The 15,098-nt window shown below is 37.0% G+C and overlaps 1 long non-coding RNA gene and 1 pseudogene across 2 annotated transcripts in view; one reads left to right on the top strand and one right to left on the bottom strand.

Moving 5' to 3' along the window:
* Nucleotides 1-2,211, bottom strand: part of LOC309510275 (NACHT, LRR and PYD domains-containing protein 3-like) — a 52,458-nt pseudogene extending 50,247 nt beyond the window's left edge. The window contains exons 1-2 of the transcript XR_014211624.1: nt 2,158-2,211; nt 249-2,054 (exon numbers count right to left, since the gene is read on the bottom strand). The product of XR_014211624.1 is annotated as an NACHT, LRR and PYD domains-containing protein 3-like (transcript). The remainder of the gene's footprint in view (nt 1-248; nt 2,055-2,157) is intronic.
* A 3,775-nt stretch (nt 2,212-5,986) lies between these two features.
* LOC309510269 lies at nt 5,987-6,314 on the top strand. The gene is made up of 2 exons (XR_014210285.1): nt 5,987-6,175; nt 6,215-6,314. It is a non-coding gene; the product is annotated as an uncharacterized lncRNA (long non-coding RNA).
* Nucleotides 6,315-15,098: the final 8,784 nt, after the last annotated feature.

Here is a 15,098-nt window from a genome sequence, read left to right as displayed (position 1 = left end):
ACACGACACATACAACATAAAATTAAACCAACTAACTCCACGCTTTGCTCTAAATGTAAGACCGCATTCTTGGGCTAGAATTCTTGGCCTCCCTTGCATGTGAATAACCAATAAACATGCTATATGAATATTTAATTTTTTGTCTGTTGTTGCCAGGACTTTATATTACTGGATCACTTTCTTAGATTTATTAGCTTTTGACTTTCTTTTGTTTTAACAGTAAAGTGATAGTTTTCACTGATACTTACTGAACTTTAATCACGGGCAGCAGCTTCTAAAGAACCTTCAGTTTTTCAGCTTTATTGTTTTCTCCAACAAATGTATTAATATCAAACTTCTCCAGACTCTTCTCTGATGTCAACAACACAAAACCTACAGCTGACCACTGAGATGAAGAGAGTCTGGCTTCACTTATTGTTCCAGATTTCAGATACTGTTGTATTTCCTCCACTAGTGACTGGTCACCCAGTTCATTCAGACAGTGGAACAGATTGATGGATTTCTCTGGAGAGTCAATGGTCCTGATCTTCTCCTTGATGTACTCAACTGTTTTCTCATTGCTGTCAGAACTCCTTCTTCTCAGTGTCATTAGTCCCTGAAGGAGAATCTGATGAGACTCCACTGACAAACCCAGAAGGAAGCGCAGGAAAAGGTCCAGATGCCCATTTTTACTCTGTAGAGCCTCATTCACGGCTCTCTCATGGAGCTCAGAAAATGAAACATATTCTGGTAAATCGAGTTTAGACCAGTTCTTAAACATAGACAACAAACCTGGTTTAGAGACTGGGTCAAATACATTTCTGTTGTTGTTTGTGAAGCAGAGGTGCACATATAAAGCTGCTAGATGTTCCTGAACACTCATGAACAAAGCAGAAGACTTTCGCCTGATACAGGCCTGACTCCTCTCTGAAGATCTGAGTGCACAATCCTGAGTACACTGATGCTTCTGTCACATCAATGCCACACTCTCTCAGGTCTTTCTTATAGAAGATCACATTGCCTTTCACAAGCTGCTGAAAAGCCACTTTCCCCAGTTTGAGGATCATGTCTTCATCTGTCAGGTTCTTCTTATAGTCCTTCTCATGTTTGATGTTGGACTGAAGGATCAGGAAGTGTGTGTACATTTGAGTGAGAGTCTTGGGAATCTCTCCACTCTCTGCTTCACTCAACATCTTCTCTAGAACAGTGGCTGAGATCCAGCAGAACACTGGGATGTGGCACATGATGTAGAGGCTCCTTGATGACTTCAGGTGTGAGATGATAGTATTGGCCAGACTCTGATCACTGATTCTCTTCCTGAAGTATTCCTCCTTCTGTGGCTCATTGAAGCCTCGTACCTCTGTCACTCGATGGACACACTCAGAGGGGACGAGATCGGCTGCTGCTGGTCTAGAGGTGATCCAGATCAGAGCAGAGGGAAGCAGATTCCCCGCAATGAGGTTCGTCAGCAGTACGTCCACTGATTTCTTTTTGTTTACATCTCGTAGAGTCTCATTCCTTTGAAAATGTAAGGGAAGACGACACTCATCCAGACCATCAAAGATGAACAACACTTTATATTTGTCACTAGATATTTCCATTTCTTTTGTTTCAGGGAAAAACACATGAAGAAGATCTGAAAGACTGAACGTTTTGCCCTTCATCAGATTGATCTCTCGAAAAGGTAGTGGAAATATGAGCTGGACGTCCTGATTCACTTTGCCTTCAGCCCAGTCTAGGATGAACTTCTGCACAGAGACTGTTTTTCCAATGCCAGCGACTCCCTTTGTCAGCACAGTTGTGATGGGTTTGTTTTGTCCAGGTAAAGGTTTAAAGATGTCATTGCATTTGATGGGTTTGTCCTCTGTTGCTGCTCTCCTGGATTGTGTCTCAATCTGTCTCACCTCATGTTCATTACAGATCTCTCCACTGTCACCCTCTGTGATGTAGAGCTCTGTGTAGATCTCATTCAGGAGTGTTGGGTTTCCCTGCTTTGCTGTTCCCTCATTCAGACACTTAAACTTCTTCATCAGATTTGATCTAAATGTGTTGAGGACTGTGGATAAGATATTTGACTGTAAGACAGACAGAAAACAGGTCCTGAGCAAGATTTATACATTGCTCAGTTCATACCATGAGACCAATCTGGACATTCTGAAACACAAGTGGGAAACTGACTTGGATGAAGACATATCGGACGCGGTCTGGCAAAAGGTAGTACAGAATATTCATTCGTCTTCAGTGTGTTTGAGGCATGCTGTTATCCAGTTTAAAGTGGTACACCGTCTGCATTGGTCCAAAGACAAATTGTCCAAGATCAAGTTGGACCTGGACCCTGCATGCGATCGGTGCAAACAAACCCCGGCTACACTTCTACACATGTTTTGGACTTGTTCGAAGCTTCACGGATACTGGCTATCTATTTTTGATACATTTTCCAAAATATGTGGAAAGACTGTGCACCCGTGCCCTTTGACTGCACTATTTGGGGTGATCAAGGTGGATGCTTCTTTGAGCGGGTGCCAGGTGAACATGATCGCTTTTTGTTCCTTGCTAGCTAGAAGACTTATTTTGTGTAGGTGGAAGGATCCTTGCCCTCCAACATATGGACACTGGATTAAGGAGGTCATGTGTCATATTCATTTGGAAAAGATTAGATATAGTGTAAAAGGGTCTGTTGAGAAGTTTTACAATATGTGGATGCCATTTTTGTCTTTTTTTTGAAAGTGTGCCAATTGACAATTTTGTATAAATATCTACACAAACCTGTGTTAAGAAGTATATGAGGTTGCATAGAGGTCTGACTACTGTTCACATTTCTATTTTATTTATTTATTTGTTATTATTTTTATATCTATCTTTTATGGATCCAGTATGGGGTGGGGGAAGGGGGGCTTTTTGTTGTCGCTGTGTTAATCTAAATGTAAAACTTAAAATCAATAAAAAGACTTTGTTCAAAAAAATAAATGTGTTGAGGACTTCATGGCTGTAAAATTAAAATAACATGGTATTACATAAGTTAAATATAAATGTTAAATGTTATAAATGTAAAATGTTGTATTTGTTTAACTGTTTGTTTACTTTACCTGACACTAGCATACCTGCTTTCATTAAAGTCCTGTAGTTGATTCATAGGCTGGTCATTCTTCTTACAGACGGGTTTTGTTACTGCTGATCTTTGTGGTGGGATTGACCTTAAACATCATGAAGAGAATCAATAATCAGACACTCTGATATTGGTGGATTTGTTTTATATTACCTTAATAATTCACTGTCACCCTCTGAAAACAGATAATAAGTAAATGCACTTATTATTAAATCAACTGCTCAAGGCCACAACTGTAAAAATACTAAAAACAAAAACTATTAAAAAAAAAAGTTTGTCAAGATAAACTTTGTGTTAGCTTGAGAAAGCTTTTTATATATGGTAAATATTATATTAAAATAATATATTATTGATTGATTGCTTATAATTTAACATCATCAGAGCTATTTTAATGGTGAGAATAAAAGTAGCAAAATATAAAGAGAAATAAACTAAAAACTAAATTTACAAAAGTTTTTAAACTAATTCGGCCTCACTTCATTAAATAAAATCTATTAATACGAATCAACAGAATAAAAACAGAGTCCTTGAGGAGTTAAAACCATCGCATTCCGTTAAAATCTGCTTTAAAGATAGTGGACTCTGTCATAAGAGGCATAAAGGAGGATCTTCAACTGATAACAAAACCTTGTGCCTATTTGGCAATATGTGCAGATGACTTGGTATCAGTGATTATCCGAGTAGAAACAATGTTTTCTACCAACAACAGGATTCATTTCATAAAGTTTAAAGATCAAATACGATGCGATTTCTTGTTTTCCTTTTTCTTTAGTGTGTTATGTAGCTGTTAGTGCAAGTATAAGATCTGCAGAGTTAAAAAGCTCAAAGTGTAAAACCTTAAGAGATATTCTTTATAAAAGTTAAGGCTCAGCCACACCTTCCTAAAACTCTTCTTTCAAACACGCCCCAACAAATCTAGGTCAGTGTGTGGGGACAGAGTTTCATAAATAAATGTATACGCAAAGAAAGAAGGTGTAACTTTTGTTCTCGCTGTATTATTGTTGCCGCCAGCGCCGCCATGTCGTGGAGACACTGTGTTTTTCGCTGCGAAAGCCAAACTAAATGAGTTTGGCCTTCCAAAAGAGGACACAATTAGAAAACAATGCTTAAACTTTATTTACAACTGTTCCAGAACAGTACAACTAAAATATTCGACTGTGTGATGCGCAATTTTCAGAGGACTGTTTCCAGACCCTGCGAGAGTACAAGGCAGGCCGTGCACAAAGCTGATTCTAAAAAGTGGGGCAATTCCATATTTGCTTGTACATTCTGGCGCTTCTGACTCACACACAGCCTGTAAGTATGTTTTTTTTATATTTTAAGAATTTGCTACTGACTATTCAAAAATCTCTTTCATTCAAATATTTAAATGTCTTTAAGAAATGTTATAGCCTACCTGAGATCAGTCTGTGTATCGTCATTCTTAAAATCTATTGGATGACCCATAGACCCGTCACTCCTCAAAGACACACAGCTGGGCGCTGGTTCTGATCTCTCCTGCTGAACTGAACTATAACAAAATAGATTTAATTAGTTTTTGATGATAATCATCATATGCAAGATCTTCATACTGTTTGGATGAAAAGCACTTGAGGAGGGTTTAGACATTGTTTTCAAGAAATTCATTTAAAACAGACATCTCTTTTATTATGGGCCTATAAAAGGTTATTTCATTTGGAAATATGTTCAGATGATATGGTCCCATGAATTGTCTGAGTAGAAACAATGTCGTAACTTTTGTTCTCGCTGTATTATTGTTGCCGCCAGCGCCGCCATGCAAAGATGATCGCTCATCTTGGACATCTGCATTTTCCGGATCAGAATCGGGCTCCAATTGATAAGGTAGTTCTGACATGATCACATGCCTTTATTGCTTCTGGAGCTGATGTTCCAAATATGGTAAGGGGCGAGACATTTCCGTCACACGCTTGAAGGGGTGGTTGATTATGATTTCACTTTTTTAACTTTAGTTAGTGTGTAATGTTGAAGACGAAGTCCTTAAAAAATGCTAATCAATGAATAGAAGATAACACATAAGCTACCTAAATTCATCAACTAACCATTCAGAAATGTACTGTTGCATTCTACAAGTTGTCACTTCTTGAGTCTCTCCATTATTGTCTGACTCTGGTTTGAACATAAACATTGACATTTTCAGTGCATGTCTGTGTGAGGTAAAAGGATATAAAATATCTGTGGGGTATTTTGAGCTAAAACTTCACATACACACACTGGGGACATCAAAGATTTATTTTACATCTTGTGAAAAGAGCATTATACCACCCCTTTAAGGTTATCGGGCCAATCACAATGTACTGGCTAGCTGGCCAATCAGAGCACGCCGCGCTTTTCAGAACGATGAGCTTTGTAAAAATCAACGCATTTCAGAAAGGCGGGGCATAGAGAAGCAACAATAATGTACAGTATGTGTAGAATAATGAGTATGTTTGTTTTTTAACCTAAAACCGCATAAACACATTGCATTAAACCAAATACACAAAAAAATGTTCTTTTTAGAACCGTCATATGACCCCTTTAATTGTATTACATTGATACCATCTGTTGGTCATTTTTGGAGGAGACATTTTGCAGGAGGTTATAATGGGTTTGAGGTCAGAATATAGAATAGGGTATTTTTTTGAGCTCTGAATATACATGTAAGGCCACAGCAGCACTGCTGCACATTACCTGCAATTCCACTAGGGCTGCAACAAACGATTATTTTGATAGTCGATTAATCTAACGATTATTAGAACGATTAATCGACTAATCATCGATTATTTTGCCGACTGATCATCAGTACGTTTGGAACGATTATTCAGCTTTTTCAATTAGTTAAAATACTGAGTTATACATATTCTAACTATAATAAAAAAAAAAAAAAAAAAAAATCACTTCAGCTTTTGAAATGGTTGTTTTAATGAACTTTGAGCCAAACAGGTCATTCTCTTTAAGTTCCCAGATTTCTGTCCAACTCAAATCACACACAAATGCTCTCTAAGCATTGGTTAAATATTCTGTTCTCTTTCAATAGAAAAAAAGAAACAAAAATTAATCAGCTGCACTACAGAAAAACTTAATCTGCAAACAGTTATTATAAGAATTAAAAAAAAAAAATTGACAATTGAGCTGACAGAGACACTCTCATTCACCTTTTAATTTACAGTATGAAAAAGTAACTGACATGATATTCTTCATAACATCTCCTTTTGTAAGTCTTCATGAATATGGAACAAAATAAAGGCAAGTGATAAGCCTGTAATACCTAACGTTAATAGTGTTACAATAATAAAACAGCCCTGACTCCTAAGCTCGATCAAGCTTTATTCTATGCAAAAATAAAATCATATTACTGTAATTATATTATTATTGTTAATATTGTTGCTATTATTAGTAGTATTGCATTGTCTAATAAAGATATTTACTGCTAGTTATTTAGCTCCAGCTGGAGAACATTCACCTCTCACCGGCTCGTCTTGTTTCCTCTTCAAGTGCTTTAACATGCATGTTGTCCTCCCGTGAAAAGCAAGTTACGCCTAGCATGTATTGCACATGACAGCATTCTTGGTTTGAAGATTTGTGAAACTTTACACACCTTGCTAGTTCGGATTCGTTTGCACTCCGTCAGATCATAATTTGCGCTGTGTTTTCTTCTACCGCAATAGCATTTGTAACATTACTCTCTAGCGCTACTGCGCCGTAGCGGTCAAATCACGATATTGCAGGCCCTTACATTAGGTCACGTGAGCTCAAACGACTACTCGACAACAAGATATTTTGTCGACAATTTTTTATTGTCGACGTTGTCGACAACGTCGACTAATCGTTTCAGCCCTAAATTCCACAACGCCCAGGTACCAACAAAAAGGACTGCAGTCCATTTAAAATGTCCACAAAAGCTGGGTGTTTCAAATAATATAAGCATCTCTTTCAATAAAATGCTATTTATCTGATTCCAAGCCATGAAATTGGAACACTCATAGATTATGTCTCTCTTGCATCAGGTGAAGACAATGTCTATTATGAATATCATAAATACAAAATACAAAACACCATAATATTAAAATGTTAATCATGTCTTTAAGAAATGTTGTAGCCTACCTGAGATCAGTCTGTGTATCGTCATTCTTAAAATCTATTAGATGACCCATAGACCTGTCACTCCTCAAAGACACACAGCTGGGCGCTGGTTCTGATCTCTCCTGCTGAACTGAACTATAACAGAACAGATTTAATTAGTTTTTGATGATAATCATCATATGCAAGATCTTCATACTGTTTGGATGAAAAGCACTTGAGGAGGGTTTAGACATTGTTTTCAAGAAATTAATTTAAAACAGACATCTCTTTTATTATGGGTCTATAAAGGGTTATTTAATGTATTCATTTAAAGTACCTGCAAACTGGAGAAAAATCTTCATCTCTGGATGTTTGTCTGTCATCCATGATGAAGCTGAACAGTTGAAACAGTCTGATCTCCACTGACTCTGGATGTAAATGACGAACAAACACAAAACTAAAGTAATTAAACTTAATTAAACATCTTTATCATTGATCTGATCATGAGAGTTGGAGGTAAATAGATAATGACATCGATGCGTTCACTCAAAAAAGTAATTTGAAAAATCATCACATAGCCTAACTTACAGCACGATACACAAAAGAAACCCCGTTCCTTTACTACAGGATGAAAAATGTCAAACACGTCCTTTCAGAAAAAAAGTATTAATGTGGACGTCACCTGTAAAGGGCCTCAAGACATAAAAAGTCCCCTTGATCCAAATTTAGTCTAACGTTAGATATCCAACCGATTCACAAACTCCTCCATCTTTTCCATCAAGTAGCTAGTACACACATTCCTGTCTACGGTTTTATAAAAGTTTCTGTGAAATACTTACTAATATTTTGTTATCGGAATTTAGGAATCGACTGTCTGATTACATGGCGAAACATCAGCTTCCCTTTCAAGGGAACTCGAGCTGCGTCGAGACACGGTGGGAACGCCCTGCGTGATTGCGTCGTGAAGCACGTGTATAACCAGTCCAATGGAAAGACGAGACGTAATAGGCGGGTGAGATGGTGCTCGATGCAGAGCCAAATGGGAGGAGCTAGAGCTCGAGCTCACCCTTGCTGGATCTAGTGCGAGTTCAACCGTGATGGAGGAAGGACAAGTTTGTTTTGATGCGCAAGATTCTGGCATACATCATATTGTATTTTTCTCTAATATTTGTCGTGATTATGATTAAATATTTATCGTAAACATTGCTCACACTCTGTGTGTGTGTGTGTGTGTGTGTGTGTGTGTGTGTGTGTCTGTTTCTAAAAACGGTTGAAACGTATCTATGTAGCCTATTATTATTTTATCTTTATAACGGTTTCGTTGTTTTCCTCACTTTTAAAGCTGCTTTGGACAAAAGCGTCTGCTATGATTATGTAAATTACTAGACTTAAAAGGCAATGTGAAAGCTTAGATAGTGCACCCCTATTTATTTTTTGTCCACCGCATTTACGTGTGTTATTTGTGAATTAATCTAAATCATCTGATTAATTTATGAAATAAAAAATAATAAGACTAGGTACCTAATCTGCCCTTTTTGTAGAAGTAAAAGCATACTCCAACAGGCCAGTTGTAATTATTATTATTTTTAATTATATGTAGTTATTTATAAGTTATTAATTATATGTAGTTATTTTTAAATTAATTAAACTAAAGAAATAAGAAATGAAAATTTCTCAAATAAAAATGTATATTTACTGTACCAAACACCACTTTTAATACACAATAGTCGCCATACTTTATTAAACAACACTTTATTGGAGGACAAAGCATAAAGTTGATAAAGTAGCAGCATAAAGAAAAATGAGATTCAAGATAAATAAAAATGTGTCTTCAAAAATACGTTACCATCATATGAATCCATTCACAGCTGCTGAAGCCACAAAACGAGTGCCAGAGAATCATATTCAGTCACCTACAGAAAACAGATTTGATATTGTGTTGGAAATAATGATTCATTATCACAGCTAAACTGGTTTCTTGCTCTTCCCTGTACGTCTCTATCATGTTCGTGTTCTTCTACCTCGTCTAAACAGTTTGTTCAGTTGAAGAACAGAAGATGTGATCACTGATGTGGTGTAGCTTTTTCTCAACCAGAGGAAGAAGTCTCAACATCCCATTGTCAGGCGTTCTCCAGTGCTGGTCTGAAAGTAAAACAAAAAACACAAACCATTCAAATGAAGTTGTTTAATGGACAGTCGGGTCAGCTTATGTTCTGCGTTATTTAAAGCAGTGATGGTTTACTCTGGCCCTCAGCGTCCACTGTCCTGCAGATTTAGCTCCAACCTCAAACCCTCCTGCCTATTGTCTATAAGTAAACCTGAAGACTTTGGTTCAAATTTTCAGATGTGCTCGATTAGGGTTGGAGGTTAACTCTTAATTAACCTCAAAAAGTAGAATGCAAAGGGCCAGAGTTGCCTGTTCCTTACATAAATTTACAAAGCAGCAGTCAGTACATTATATAATATACACATTGAAGTATTATATATATATATATATATATATATATATATAATATTGCAGCACATAATATAAGCGAAGTACTGAACAAAAACAGTTATATCAACAGCAACCTATTTTAAAAGATTTTTAAGAAAGGCATGGTCTCTTTTGAGCCTTTGCCAGTGATGCTTGATTTCTTTCCAGACAACATACTCTTCTGTGAATTGTTTCAAGAGCTTCACTTGGTCAAAAACCAAGTGATAACCTGTACAATGTAAAATTGTCAACATCACAGTAAATTGACCGGTGTTGATTTTCCAGTGTTACAATAAAGTATTAAAATAAAGTGTTGAATCAACACTAAACAGATTGGGTTTAACACCAGAAGTGTCCATTTTAAATAAGAGTTGGTGTCATTTTGCGTTGTTGCAAACATAACTCTCTTTTAGAGTTAACCAAGCCACACCTCCGTTTACGTGCAACCGTCGTTTTGACTGAACCAGAGTCCAGACCACATGCGAACGCCATTTTACTTGTGGAAGAGTCAAGCGTGGGGTAAGTCTAATACTTTAACTTGATAGTAATACAGATAAATCAGACTGTAAATTGATTTCAATGTATACAGTTTATTAGTTTAATCTATTATTCGATCACAAATCACTGTAATAATGAATAATTAACATTAGACAGCCAACGAGCTCTGACGTCTGATTTTTGTATTTTGATTTTTGCCAATGTCATGCCACTTTATAAATGATGTAAAGGTAGTAAAGCCTCGATTAAGCTTAGTTTTCTCTATCATCACGTCTCACGCACTGTAATTGTTTTTATGCACGTTCACAGGCATTTTCTTTCTGAGCACACTCGACAAAGCCTAAAGTTTTGCGCGCGCGAAGCACAGGCCATTTTACAAGGTGAACTGTTGAATTTCTAGAGTGTTCTACCAGTAACGTTAAATTGGCCTATCAGGAAGATCACTGGACTAAAACTAATTGTTATGATTTTAATTTGAATATTCTTTCGTTGACCGTGGTTCTGTGATAGTCGTGGTTCTGAACTGTGGTAACGTTAAGTTTATCATGTTGTGAAATGATTGATCTGCGTGGTATTATTTTCTGCCAAATATGGGTGTCAAACGCAATTAATTAAACATTTTGTAGTGAATTAAAGCTCTCAGTTGCCTTTTAAGGAACGAAATCCAGTAATATTTGTTAGTGTTCGCTCTAACACTGTGTGGAACACTCGTCGTGAAATATAGGTAACGTTAGAAATAAGGCACAGCTCTTCACTCATCTCCCTAGGGCTGAAAAATGTAGTCGACATTATCGATAAACGTCAAAACAGATATTGTCGACAGATATTTTCAACTAATAACGCCTGCAATAACGCGGTTTAACCATTGGGACGCTGTAGTGCAAGGCTGTATTGCAGCTGATGCAATAGAAGATGGCGGTTGAAGCTTTTAATGGTGCTGCTTTATTTAATATAGATTTGTGAGGCCAAGATGGCGGCGGTGTAGGTGGTAGTGTTTCTTTGCTCTTCAGGGAAATAAAGGTGAAGTGGTGATATAACCTATTAATCGGACTGGTGATAACGTGAAAAAAATACGTGAAAACGTTATATGATTCTGATTTGACATCTTTATGCATGGGAAAAAGAGGCAAGAAGAAAGTTAAACAAGTTTGGCTTGACACCATGTCTTCCGACGCATCTGGCTCAACTGATCAATTTGAGAATTCAGCATCAGCCTCGAGTAGTGCTGGATTTAAACTTAAGAAAGATACCGAATCACAGTGGTTTGACACATGTCCAAATTTCGACAATGAGGTTGTTGTCACATCCCTCTCGGATACTCCTCAGAGGCCAGCTGCTAAAAAAACTAAACGCGCAGAATCTAACGTTAGTGGAAACGGGAATGAGAATGTCTTGGCGGCTATTCGTGAGCTTGATTCTAAATTAGACAAAACGTTCCAGAAGATTTCGGCGATTGAAACTACCACCGAGGCAACTTCCAAACAAGTCAAAAGTCTAACAGCGACGGTACAACAGCTTATTTTGGATGTTGGCGTGCATAAAGAGGCTCTCGATCATATGGAATCTGAGGTCCACGCTCTGAGAAAGGAAAACAAATCACTGAAAGCAAGTGTACAGGAGTGTAGACGTTACAGTTGGCGATGGTTTCTAAAGTTGCACGGCGTTGCGGAAAAAGACAATGAGGATGTCCGAAGTGTGGTCCTCAACATCTTAGGGAAGATTGCTCCTGGAGTCGGAGACGGGCTACAGGACAGTGTCGATGTCGTTCATCGTCTGGGTCCGAAGCGGACGGATGGAAAGACCAGATCGATCATAATTCTCTTCTCACAGCGCCGCATTCGTGACATCATTTGGAGTGCTGCTAAAGGTTGCAAGTTTCTAACTGACAATAAACTGCGTCTCTCGGAGCCGCTGTCTCCTGAAGATAGAGCAGCGCGGGATAAGCTGTGGCCTCTTGTGAAGAAGGCAAGGGAGGAGGGCAAGAAGGCAACCTTTCGCAACTCATTTGCTTTGATTGATGGGAAACAAATCTTCTATGCTGATGTCGTGTAAGCCAAGCTGCTGCTTGCACTGGTTACTTTTCTCATGCAAAAATCGAAAAGATGAAACTTGACGACTAACAATATAAACTGTGCAAAAACTTTTTGAGTTGTGCACAAATAGGAACTATTTTTGTTCTTCTTTAATTATTGTTACCTTTACTATTAATCTCCTTATTTGTTTATCACCTCGATAACATGTGCTTTGGTTATTATCCACCTCTCCCTTTACATTCTGGTAGCTAGTCTAAAGAAAGTAACTTTTTTGTTGTTTTTTCTCATTTTGTTTAGGGGTTCTTGTTATGGAGTATTCGTTTAACTCCTTGTCGGTTGTAACTTTAAATGTTAGAGGTTTGCGGGACAATCTGAAAAGAAAAGCAATTTTTTTGTTTTGTAAAAGAAGTGCAGCTGATCTTATCTTTCTTCAAGAAATTCATTCAGGGGAAACAGATGTTACATTTTGGAGAACGCAATGGGGAAGCTCAATTTTCTTTAGCCATGGCAGCAGCCACTCGGCTGGGACTGCTATAATGTTACATAGATTTAAAGGGACTGTATTAGAAACTGTATGTTCTGATGAAGGCAGATGGGTTTGTGCTGTAATTAAACAAGATAACGCCACCTTTATAGCTTGTTGTGTATATGGACACAACTCTCGTGCATCCAATAGAGTAATGTTCTCTCATCTAGTGGACAAGCTTAAAAAGTTACACAAAAAATAAAATAATGTTTATTTTATTTTGGGGGGAGATTTGAATGAATGTATGGACGATCACCTGGATAGATACCCCCCTAGACTTGATAGCAGGATGAATAATGATCACATTTTTTTCCTGTGCTCCGATCTCTCTCTTACTGATGCATGGCGGTTCTTTAATCCTTCTACAAAAGATTTTACCTGGTCCAATAGAAGTTTATCTCTTAGATCTAGGATTGACTTTTTTCTAATTTCATCTTCTATCCTTAAATATGTAAAAGATGTTTCTCATGTCACTGCCCCGTTATCAGATCATAAATTAGTTGCAATAAAATTGAGTGACATCAATGATAACCCGAGAATGAGGGGCTATTGGAAACTTAATAATACCTTGTTACAAGACAAACAATTTAATAATAGTATCATCAATCTTACCAAAGAATTATTTACCGGATCAACCAGAGATTATAAAAAAAAACTGGGAGTTCTTTAAATATAAAGCTAGATATATTGCAGTTAAAAGAAGTAAGGAACTTAAAAATATTAAACATAAAACCGATTCAGAGTTGGTTAATAGACTTAATGTTTTACTAGCTAAAGATAAGATTACAGAAGAAGATATGGAAATAAAAAAAATTAAATCTGGAATTCGACAGAGCTTATTTAGAGATGGCCAAAGGTGCATATATTAGATCTCGAGCGAAATGGCTTGAGGAGGGGGAGAAGAATTCTATCTATTTTTTTGCCTTGGAAAAAAGAAACGGTCAGAGGAAAGCTCTTTCAGCGCTTAACATCGATGGAGTTACCTCTAAAGACCCTAAAGAAATATCAGAATTTGTTAGCAAATTTTACAGCAATCTTTATACATCTGAATTTAACTATGACAGCTGTGAAAAATGTATTAATACAATTAAACACCGTATACCAATTATTGATCGTGAGTTTAGTCGAATTTGTGACGCTGATTTGTCAATAGAGGAAATTAATCAAGCTCTGCACTCAATGAAAATAGGTAAATCCCCTGGTATTGACGGGCTTTCAGTAGAATTCTATCTTCACTTTTGGGAGTTTATTAAATTGCCTTTATTTCATATGTATAAGGAATGCATCAGTCAGGGAGAGATGACCTCTACAATGAAACAGGGAGTTATATCCCTTATACCCAAGTCAAGCAAGGACCCTTTATTAATTGACAATTGGCGGCCTATTACTCTTTTAACATTAGATTATAAAATGTTAGCCTCTGTTTATGCTAAAAGATTACGTACTGGTCTAAATAACATTTCAGAATCTCAGTCGAGCTTCATGAAAGGCCGTCACATATCTAATAATATAAGGTTAGTATTAGATGTGCTAGATTACTCTAATTTAATTCACTCAGACGGTCTCATACTTTTTCTTGATTTTCAAAAAGCTTTTGATTCCTTAGAACACAAATTTCTTTTTCGCACTCTAGAGTTATTTGGATTCGGTAAATCATTTATTGATACTGTAACCATGTTTTATAGAGATATTAACAGCTCAGTGATCGTTAACTTTGATACATCCAAAAGGTTTGACATCCATCGTGGAGTCAGACAGGGCTGTCCAATCTCCCCGTTTTTATTTCTTTTAGCCACTGAACTACTTTGTCTAAGGATTAACCAAAATGAAAGTTTGACAGGAATCTCTATATTTGATCGGGAGTTTAAAATAGCACAGTTAGCTGACGACACCACACTATTCTTGGAGGATAAAAAACAGTTACCTAATGCTCTGGAATTGGTGGAACAATTTTCTTGTGCTTCGGGTCTAAAACTTAATATTTCGAAATTATCTCAATTCATGATATAGATGAGACATCATTGGAGGGGATCCCTGTTAAAAACTGTGTAAAATATCTAGGTATCCATATCACAAAAAATCCAGTTACCAGACATCTTTTAAACTTTTCTGATAAAATGACAAAAACTAAAAACGTCTTTAACATCTGGCTTCAGAGAGATCTTTCATTATACGGTAGAGTCCTTTTATCTAAGGTGGAAGGGCTCTCTCGCTTTGTATACCCTGCTCTTTCTTTGTTTATCAATGATAAAGCTATAAGGGAAATTAACAAAATATTTTTGGATTTTATTTGGAAAAATAGGCCTCACAAATTGAAAAAAGAAGTACTCTCTAATTCCAGAGGTGAAGGTGGCCTTGACTTTTTAGATTTTGCTGATACTATAAACACCTTTAAAGTAAACTGGCTGAAAAGATGCCTTG

The sequence above is a fragment of the Leuciscus leuciscus genome (genome assembly GCF_965113295.1).
Source record: "Leuciscus leuciscus genome assembly, contig: SUPER_11_unloc_7, whole genome shotgun sequence".
Lineage (NCBI taxonomy): Eukaryota > Metazoa > Chordata > Actinopteri > Cypriniformes > Leuciscidae > Leuciscus > Leuciscus leuciscus.
Note: the sequence above shows the minus strand (reverse complement) of the source record. Positions and strands in the feature narration are given on the sequence as shown.